Below are 7,866 nucleotides of genomic sequence, written 5' to 3'. Positions count from 1 at the left end.
CTAAAACTACCCACTGGTATGTCTTTTTAAATCTCAGCAATAGGACTAAACAACTGTAGTTATATCATTTTTTGAAATACTAGTTTGTGCATCTCAGTTACGGATAGACAGCAGCTGCGATGGTTGCCAAAAAACGGCGAAGACTACAACTCCCATGATGACATTGTCTACGTTCCTGCGGTATGGTGCGGATTGACGCTCCTCTGGGCGTACTCTTCTGACCGGGTGTGCGCAATAGCTAGTTGTTGTCAAGCGGTGGTTATGGAGACGTGGAATTATGGTAGTAATAGAGTTAATGTTGCTTGAAAAGAGGCTCCAGTAGATCAACTTGGGTTGCACAGAAAAAGGTTGCTGATAGCTCAGAAAATTTGAGATCGTTCAGTGGATGTAGTTCTTACGTTTTATTTTTTCGCAAGGTCTCTTTTCTTCTGGAGTTTTCCTGACACTCGTCTTTCTCGTACTGTCATACTTTGTTGACATCTTTTAATGTGTCCAGAATCTTCATATAAAAGAAAAGCTTGTTTTAGGTAAGTTATTAAATATCTATAGCATAGCATGTAAAAGGAACTGTCAAAGAACTCCGATTTCAAATGCACAGCTTACATTAGAAATCACACACCGTCGCAGTCGTGTTGATCAAAGCTTACACTAAAGCAGTTAGTATTTTTATGCAGCAGTTCATAGAACTTCTTATATATTCTAGATTTATAATGTAATTTACGCCGATATCCTCTTAAGTTTAAAGACGAACTTAAAAAATGTACTTGGTCCAAATTAGTTAAAAAATATATACACACACAAAACTTGCTGATGATTTACAGTACTGGATGATGCACATTATGAAATGAATTTGTATAACTACAGATATGAAGCTATGTAGTGTTATTGTCCCTTTATGTTCGTCTCAAGGCACAGTCGTAAGAGCTAAGCTTTTAACTGCATGTACTCAACTGATTTATATGAGAATTAAAATTAGATTTTATTTTCTATCGGGACTAAAAATGTACACATGCTTAATTTTATCTTTTCGTAGCGGACACTCGATATATTTGTTAAGCAAAACCGTAAAACAATGTAGAAATTAAATTTATCCAACTCGATGATGTGAGAGCCTATCAAAATTATGAAATTATGAATTATGTTTAATGCAAAGACAAGCCCATCAGAAGTTGTTGGAAGTTGCTGTATTTCAGCAACATTTTAGATACAGCAACTAGGGTACAATTTCTGTATTTGAATTCAGTATAAATATAGAACAATAATTTAACGTTGCTTTTGATATTCTAGAGATCAATGATAGGCAATAACAAAATTAACCATATTAATAGTCATCTAATTCAAGAATATATTCTGTGTGTACATATATATATATATATATATATATATATATATATATATATATATATATATATATATATATATATATATATATAATGTGTGTGTGTGTGTTTAGTGTGAAATATTAAGCGCATTTTTGAAGTTTTCTTCCAGTTTTCAATTGATCTGCATTTTTAACATTTACTCTTAAGCTTTATTTTGCTTGGTTTTATTTATAAATAATTTTTAATTTGTTTTTCATAGAGAATGTTCACTTCACTTTTGATGTAAATTGATATCTAATCATCATCTATGAAGAAAGTCTTTCTTTGGACACTCCTGACTGGATTAATGCAGCTGAAATGTCCATGGTGGAGTAAAAAGGTATGACATTTGAACTGTTTAAAGTTTCTCAGAACTGATGATTATCAAAATAGCTTTATTAATAGGAATTTGTTGGTGTTGATTTTGCTAAAGATACCCATTTGAAGACTGTTTGCTTCTTAATATTGCCTACAATTTTATATTATAATTTTAAAGAGAGTTTGATATTATGCAGTATTCTTTAATAATCTAATAGTACTGGCAGCTTTAAAATCAAAATAAGTTTTGTAATAAGAAAATTGTGCATTATGTAATTATTTTATTTGTAAATAATTTATTCTATTATTAAAAATGTTGCGTGGCAACAAATCCCGTGTTTAACTTTTAAAATATAGGTCTGCCTAAATGTATTTAATCATGACCCAGTTTTAAATAAATAATAAGTATTTAAATTTTAAAATAGCAATAAATAACTAAAGTAGGTTATGAGCAAAATGTAATATAAATGTACTAGTATTCACTTTAACAAAGATACTTATTCAATGTGTGTGAAACTGCAGTCAAGAACATATCAGAACTTAAAATGCACAATTGGTATATTTGTGAAAAATGTAATGAAATCTTCTGATTAATTTCAAGAACATTAGCTGATATCTGCTTTTTTTCCTTCAAACACTCCTTGAGAGACTGTACCAATCAACTTATTTGCTGCTATGAGAGAGAGATGGAGAGATGCCAGTTTGCTAAAAACCAAACCAAACTGTGGATTTCAGGGTTTTCTTCATTCCTCTCTAAATATCCTCTCAAGTTCAGTCAGGACAGATGGAGACAGTTAGTGGACAGCTATTTTCAGGTCTTTCAAGAGATGTTCGATTGGGTTCAAGTCTGGTTCCTGGCTGGGTAACATGAACATTCTCAGAGTTGACCTTTAGCCATCCCCATGTTGACTTTGATTTGTGCTTAGGGTCATTGCTCTGTCTGAGATCTAGAGCTCTCTGGAACAGGTTTCCATTAGGGATGATATAACAATATCTGTGTACTTCGCTCCTTTCTGCTTACTTTCAGCCCTGACTAGTCACCCAGACCCTGCTGCTGAAAAACAACTCCACAGCATGATCCTGCCACCACCATCACCATTGGGCTGGTATTGTGCAGTTAATGAGTGATGCCTGGTTTAATGGCGCTTAGAATTGACTTCAGATAGTTTAATCTTTGCTTCACTGACAAGATAATCTTGTTTATCCTAGTCTTTGAGTCCCTTAGGTGTGAATTCACAAATTCTAGTGATCTTTCATGTGAGGTCTGGCCACTCTTCTATAAAGCCCAGATTAGTGGAGTGTTTGCAATCACTGTTGCCATTCATATCCATTCTTGTTCTCTGTAGCTTGACCAGAGTGACCATTAGGTTCTTGGTCACCAATTTTACAGTTTGTCAGGGCAGCCAGCTCTAGAAGGAGTTTGGTGCAAGGTTGTTATAATTTTTCCATTTTATATTAGTTTTTATTTCTATATTTTTTTCTGACCTTATTTGGAAAATCAGTTTAGTTTTAGTTTTCCTTCTTTATGTATTTTTAGTTTTAATCTAGTTTTTGTTTCACAAAGACATTTCTATTTTATTTTTAAGTCTATTAGTTTCAGTTTTACTTTTAGTAATTATGGTATTACTAAAGAGCTACTATGGAGTTTAGTTTTCACAATCAGAACTGTACACTTAACAGTTTTGGATATAATAGGAGTTTAAAAGATTACTGCACTACATGGTTTACTATCTGGTTTGTCTGATAAAACCAAACATAATCAAAGCCAGACACTGAATATGAACAATTTTATACAATTTCATAATTTTTTAATTATGAAAATGTGCTCAGACTGTTGTCACTTTTCATCTCTTTCTTTTCTTACCCAGAATTGGCCAATTTGTGATGAAATTTAGGTGAATTTTAAGGTTTGAGGGTTTTTACTCTAAATGTCTACATCACACAACATATCCTGCTCCAAGACAATGTGCTTACAATCAATGCCTTAAATATTGCATTCAAAAATCTCCCATGCTAGGCTTGGTTATTTTCTACCAGCTATACTGATCTCTGATTCCATCTCAGGCACATAAAATTTATAGACAGAATTTTGCCACCTGCAGGCCTGAAACATATAAAAAATTAGAAATAGATTCTACTGTGTTCCAAGGTTATTATAGTTTTGCCTTTTTATATTAGTTTTTATTTGTATATTTTTTCTGACCTTACTTGGAAATTCAGTTTAGTTTTAGTTTTCCTTCATCATGCATTTTTAGTTTTAGTTTAGTTTTTATTTTACAAAGACATTTCTATTTTATTTTTATATATATTAGTTTCAGTTTTAGTTTTAGTAATTATAGTATGGTTAAAGAGCTACTATGGAGTTTAGTTTTTGTGTCACAATGAGACAGAACTGTACACTTAACGAGTTTGGATATGAGTTTAATGTTAGTGGACGCTTACTACACTACACGACACAGTTTACTATTTGGTTTTGTTTTAGTCTGATAAAAACAAGCATAATCAAAACCAGATACTGAATATGAACAATTTTACACAATTTTACAAATTCTATCCATCCATCCATTATCCAACCCACTATATCTTAACTACAGGGTCATGGGGGTCTTCTGGAGCCAATCCCAGCCAACACATGGCGCAAGGCTGGAAACAAACCCCGGGCAGGGTGCCAGCCCATGCGCACACACACACACCCACACACCAAGTACACACTAGGGACAATTTAGGATCGCCAGTGCACCTAACCAGCATGTCTTTGGACTGTGGGAGGAAACCGGAGCACCTGGAGGAAACCCACGCAGACACAGGAAGAACATGCAAACTCTACACAGGGAGGACCTGGGAAGCGAACCCATGTCTCCTTACTGCGAGGCAGCAGCGCTACCCATTGCGCCACCGTGCCACCCACACAATTTTATAATTTTTAAAATATTTTCTATGTCATTTTTGCTGAACAAATCTGTGCTGACTGTTGGCAGTTTACTTTTCCTTTTATTGCCCAGAATGGGCCAATTGCCTCCTGGACGCCTCCCTGGTGAGGTGTTCCAGGCACGTCCAACCGGGAGGAGGCCCCGGGGAAGACCCAGGACACGCTGGAGGGACTATGTCTCTCGACTGGCCTGGGAACGCCTTGGGATTCTCCCGGAAGAGCTAGAAGAAGTGGCCGGGGAGAGGGAAGTCTGGGCATCTCTGCTCAAGCTGCTGCCCCCGCGACCCGACCTCGGATAAGCGGGAGACAATGGATGGATGGATGGATGGTAATGAAATTTAGGTGAATTTTAAGTTGTGAGGGTTTTTTACTCTAAATGTCTACAGCACACAACACATCCTGCTTCAATGACAAAGTGCTTATAATGAATGCCTTCAATATTGCATACAAAAATCTCAAATACTGGGCTTTGTTATTTCCTACCAGCCATATTGAGCTCTGATTTCATCTCGGGCACAAACAGTTTATAGACAGAATTTTGCCACCTGCAGGCCTGAAAAGATAAAAAATCAGAAAACAGAATCTACTGCTTATGCATGAATCAGTGTGCAGACCTCACTTTGCTGTATTGAGGGAAATAAAGAAAAAAAAGCACGTAGTAAAAATCCCTGGTATGCAATATGTATGATATGGCTAATGTTAAGAACAAAAAGAGTATGATATTTCAAGTATCTATTTTGAGAGAAATATTGAAAAGAGGGGGACACATATTTTAAAACATAATTCTGCCACCAGATTATTTTCACGATATCAGGTATTTTGTGCTGTGAATGTAAACTAAAAAAATAAATTGATAAATAAAGAATAAATACAAAAACATAATAGTAGGTTTAGTTTTTAACCAGATGGCAGATTCTCTTCACCTACCTACCTGTAGTTCAGTAGAGACATTGCCAACTCAGGAATTTTACAAGGTTTTGTATGGCTTCGTTGTTAAACAACCTTTTTAAAGCAAAAGTGATTGGTTGGAAATATTATGCTGATCTTGTATGTTGACCTTGTCAGTCTATCGATCAGTGCTGTTTTCTTTTCAAAAAGGATTTTTCCTGTGCAAAATGGCAGAAGAATTATTGTCAACAAAACACTGGCACCAGAGAAATAACCTGAAATGTTACTCACTTGTGATTTTTTCCGTCCATACGGTAAAGGTTTTGTTGATCAGCACATGTTTCATCTTGATATATTAAAGAAGCACAAAAAATGCTGCAGCTTATTGTAACGGAATTGACTCACATGCAGACTGGAATTTGGCTTAGTGTGTGCTGCTGTAATAATTGCTGTGTACATACGGTATCTTGGTCTCATTTATGTACAGACTGAAATTCTGTAAGGGATCATCTGCATCTAATACTTCTTTCTTGAGCCCTGGAGATCCAGTGAATGGCAGCTGTGAAAGCTACCAAGAACATTCAAAGCATAATCATCACCTTGGTATTCTTCACTAAAACTTGAACCAGAATTTATCATGCTGTCACAATCAGCTCTAGAAGAACTGTCACTATTCTCACACAATAAATTAATTTCTATTTCACATGCTTTATGTGCCCGCATTCAGCTTGCTCTGTCACCACAAATGCTGTGTGAACACCCGGCCTCCTTCACCAGCTGCAGATCACTGGATGATGTGAGATTTTTGAACTCTTTTGAGACCCTTCCCAAAGGTGGGACATGCCGAAATGAGATTGCAGCTGTCGGAGGATGCTTGTCCGTCGCTGCAGGTTTGCAGCACCACAGAGGCAACTGCAAGCTCACCGCTTCCATGTGCATCGCACCAGTTGCCCAATGGGTTTTGCTGAGAACATTGTAACTTGGCTGCTGATCTGGCCCTTACCATGCCATTTGGTGTATCTGTGTGTAGTAGAGTGGTACCTCCCACTACATTAAGTGACCTTGCCATTTCTGTTTCTAGTTAAACAAAGCTGGTTTTCCTAAAGTCTTTAGAGTCAGCCTCGTCTTTTGGGTGCAAGGCAGCAACTCACGCGTCACATGGTACCAGGAGTGTGGTCTTGCACCAATGGAACCCCAAGAGGCACATAACATCCTGATACTGGAGAAGCAAGATGAGGCTCCTGTGGGCACTCCTGTCTTTGCGTGCCCCAGGGATGTGCTGGTGAAGATGGCTCCCTCGGATGACCAGGAGTGTTTCCTATTCTGCTTTGAGCACACGGCAACATTGATACACTGGGACAGGTGAGGCTGGGCAGCTATTGTGGCCCTGTTTTTAACTGGAGAGGCTCCAATAGATCATGTGAAACCTCCCTCTTGAAAGGCTGAATGATTATGACTTCCTGAAACAACAGATCCTACTCCGAACAGCTATGGGCCCGGAGGCCAAGGGACGCCAGTTTCGTCTGTGACACATTGGCCTGGACCACCCTATATGAGGACAGGTTCAAGACTTATTGGACTTGATTCAGAGCTGGTTCTGCAGGGACACCTTTGAGCGCATTGTGTAGAAGCTCGTTATTGCCACAGTCCTGTTAGGGTTAGACAAGGACCTTTGTGACGAGGTGTTCCAAAATGATGTCCACTCACTGTTAGACCCACAGACTGGAGGGTGCCCAAGTTACCTGGAAACAGAGGGGCTATCCAGATTTGGCCCCGAATTTGATCTAACCAGCACAGGCTCCTTGGGTCACCGATGTGACAGGTGGTAGATGCTATCATTGGAACTGCATAGTGAGAACTGAGTGCAGGTGATTTTTACAGTTATCAACCAGGACATCTGGCTCGGGAGTGGTGCCTTCTACCTGCACAAACCATGGACATTGTTCTGACTCAGGTATGCCGCTCGCAAGTTTCCCCCAAGATGGTAGTGAAGGACAATTATGTTTGGGTGGATGGGAAGTCCCGGCACTGCTGGACTCTGGTAGAAACCTCTTTGTAGTCCGCCTTGACTTGCTCTGGCAGACCCCTTATATGACCACAGACTGGGTGAACCTTAGCTGTGCCCATGGAGATGTTAAAACATATGAGACTATGTTACACCCTCTGAATTGTAAAGGGAAGAACTTTAAGGTTTGGAATGCCATATCAGACACTTCACCCTGGCCTCTTTTAATAGGGAAGTGGAATGTCTTTTTCCCACAGGTCTTGGCCACATGCAGAGTGCCTCCCTCTGTAGTAGATAGAGAGGGGCTCAATACTGACAACGTCAATCAAGGAGCCGGGTTTGAAACTGAACCTAAGTTGTCCGGT

The 7,866-nt window shown here is 38.3% G+C and overlaps 1 protein-coding gene across 1 annotated transcript in view; it reads left to right on the top strand.

The window, feature by feature from the left end:
* The first annotated feature begins 220 nt into the window (after window positions 1–220).
* Window positions 221–7,866, top strand: part of cep104 (centrosomal protein 104) — a 203,366-nt gene continuing 195,720 nt past the window's right edge. The window contains exons 1-2 of the mRNA XM_028807321.2: window positions 221–527; window positions 1,582–1,701. The gene's annotated coding sequence lies outside the window, so the exon portion shown is untranslated. The remainder of the gene's footprint in view (window positions 528–1,581; window positions 1,702–7,866) is intronic.

This window comes from Erpetoichthys calabaricus, chromosome 8 (genome assembly GCF_900747795.2).
Source record: "Erpetoichthys calabaricus chromosome 8, fErpCal1.3, whole genome shotgun sequence".
Lineage (NCBI taxonomy): Eukaryota > Metazoa > Chordata > Cladistia > Polypteriformes > Polypteridae > Erpetoichthys > Erpetoichthys calabaricus.
The sequence above is the reverse complement of the archived record's forward strand: the minus strand, read 5'-3'. Positions and strand labels throughout refer to the sequence as shown.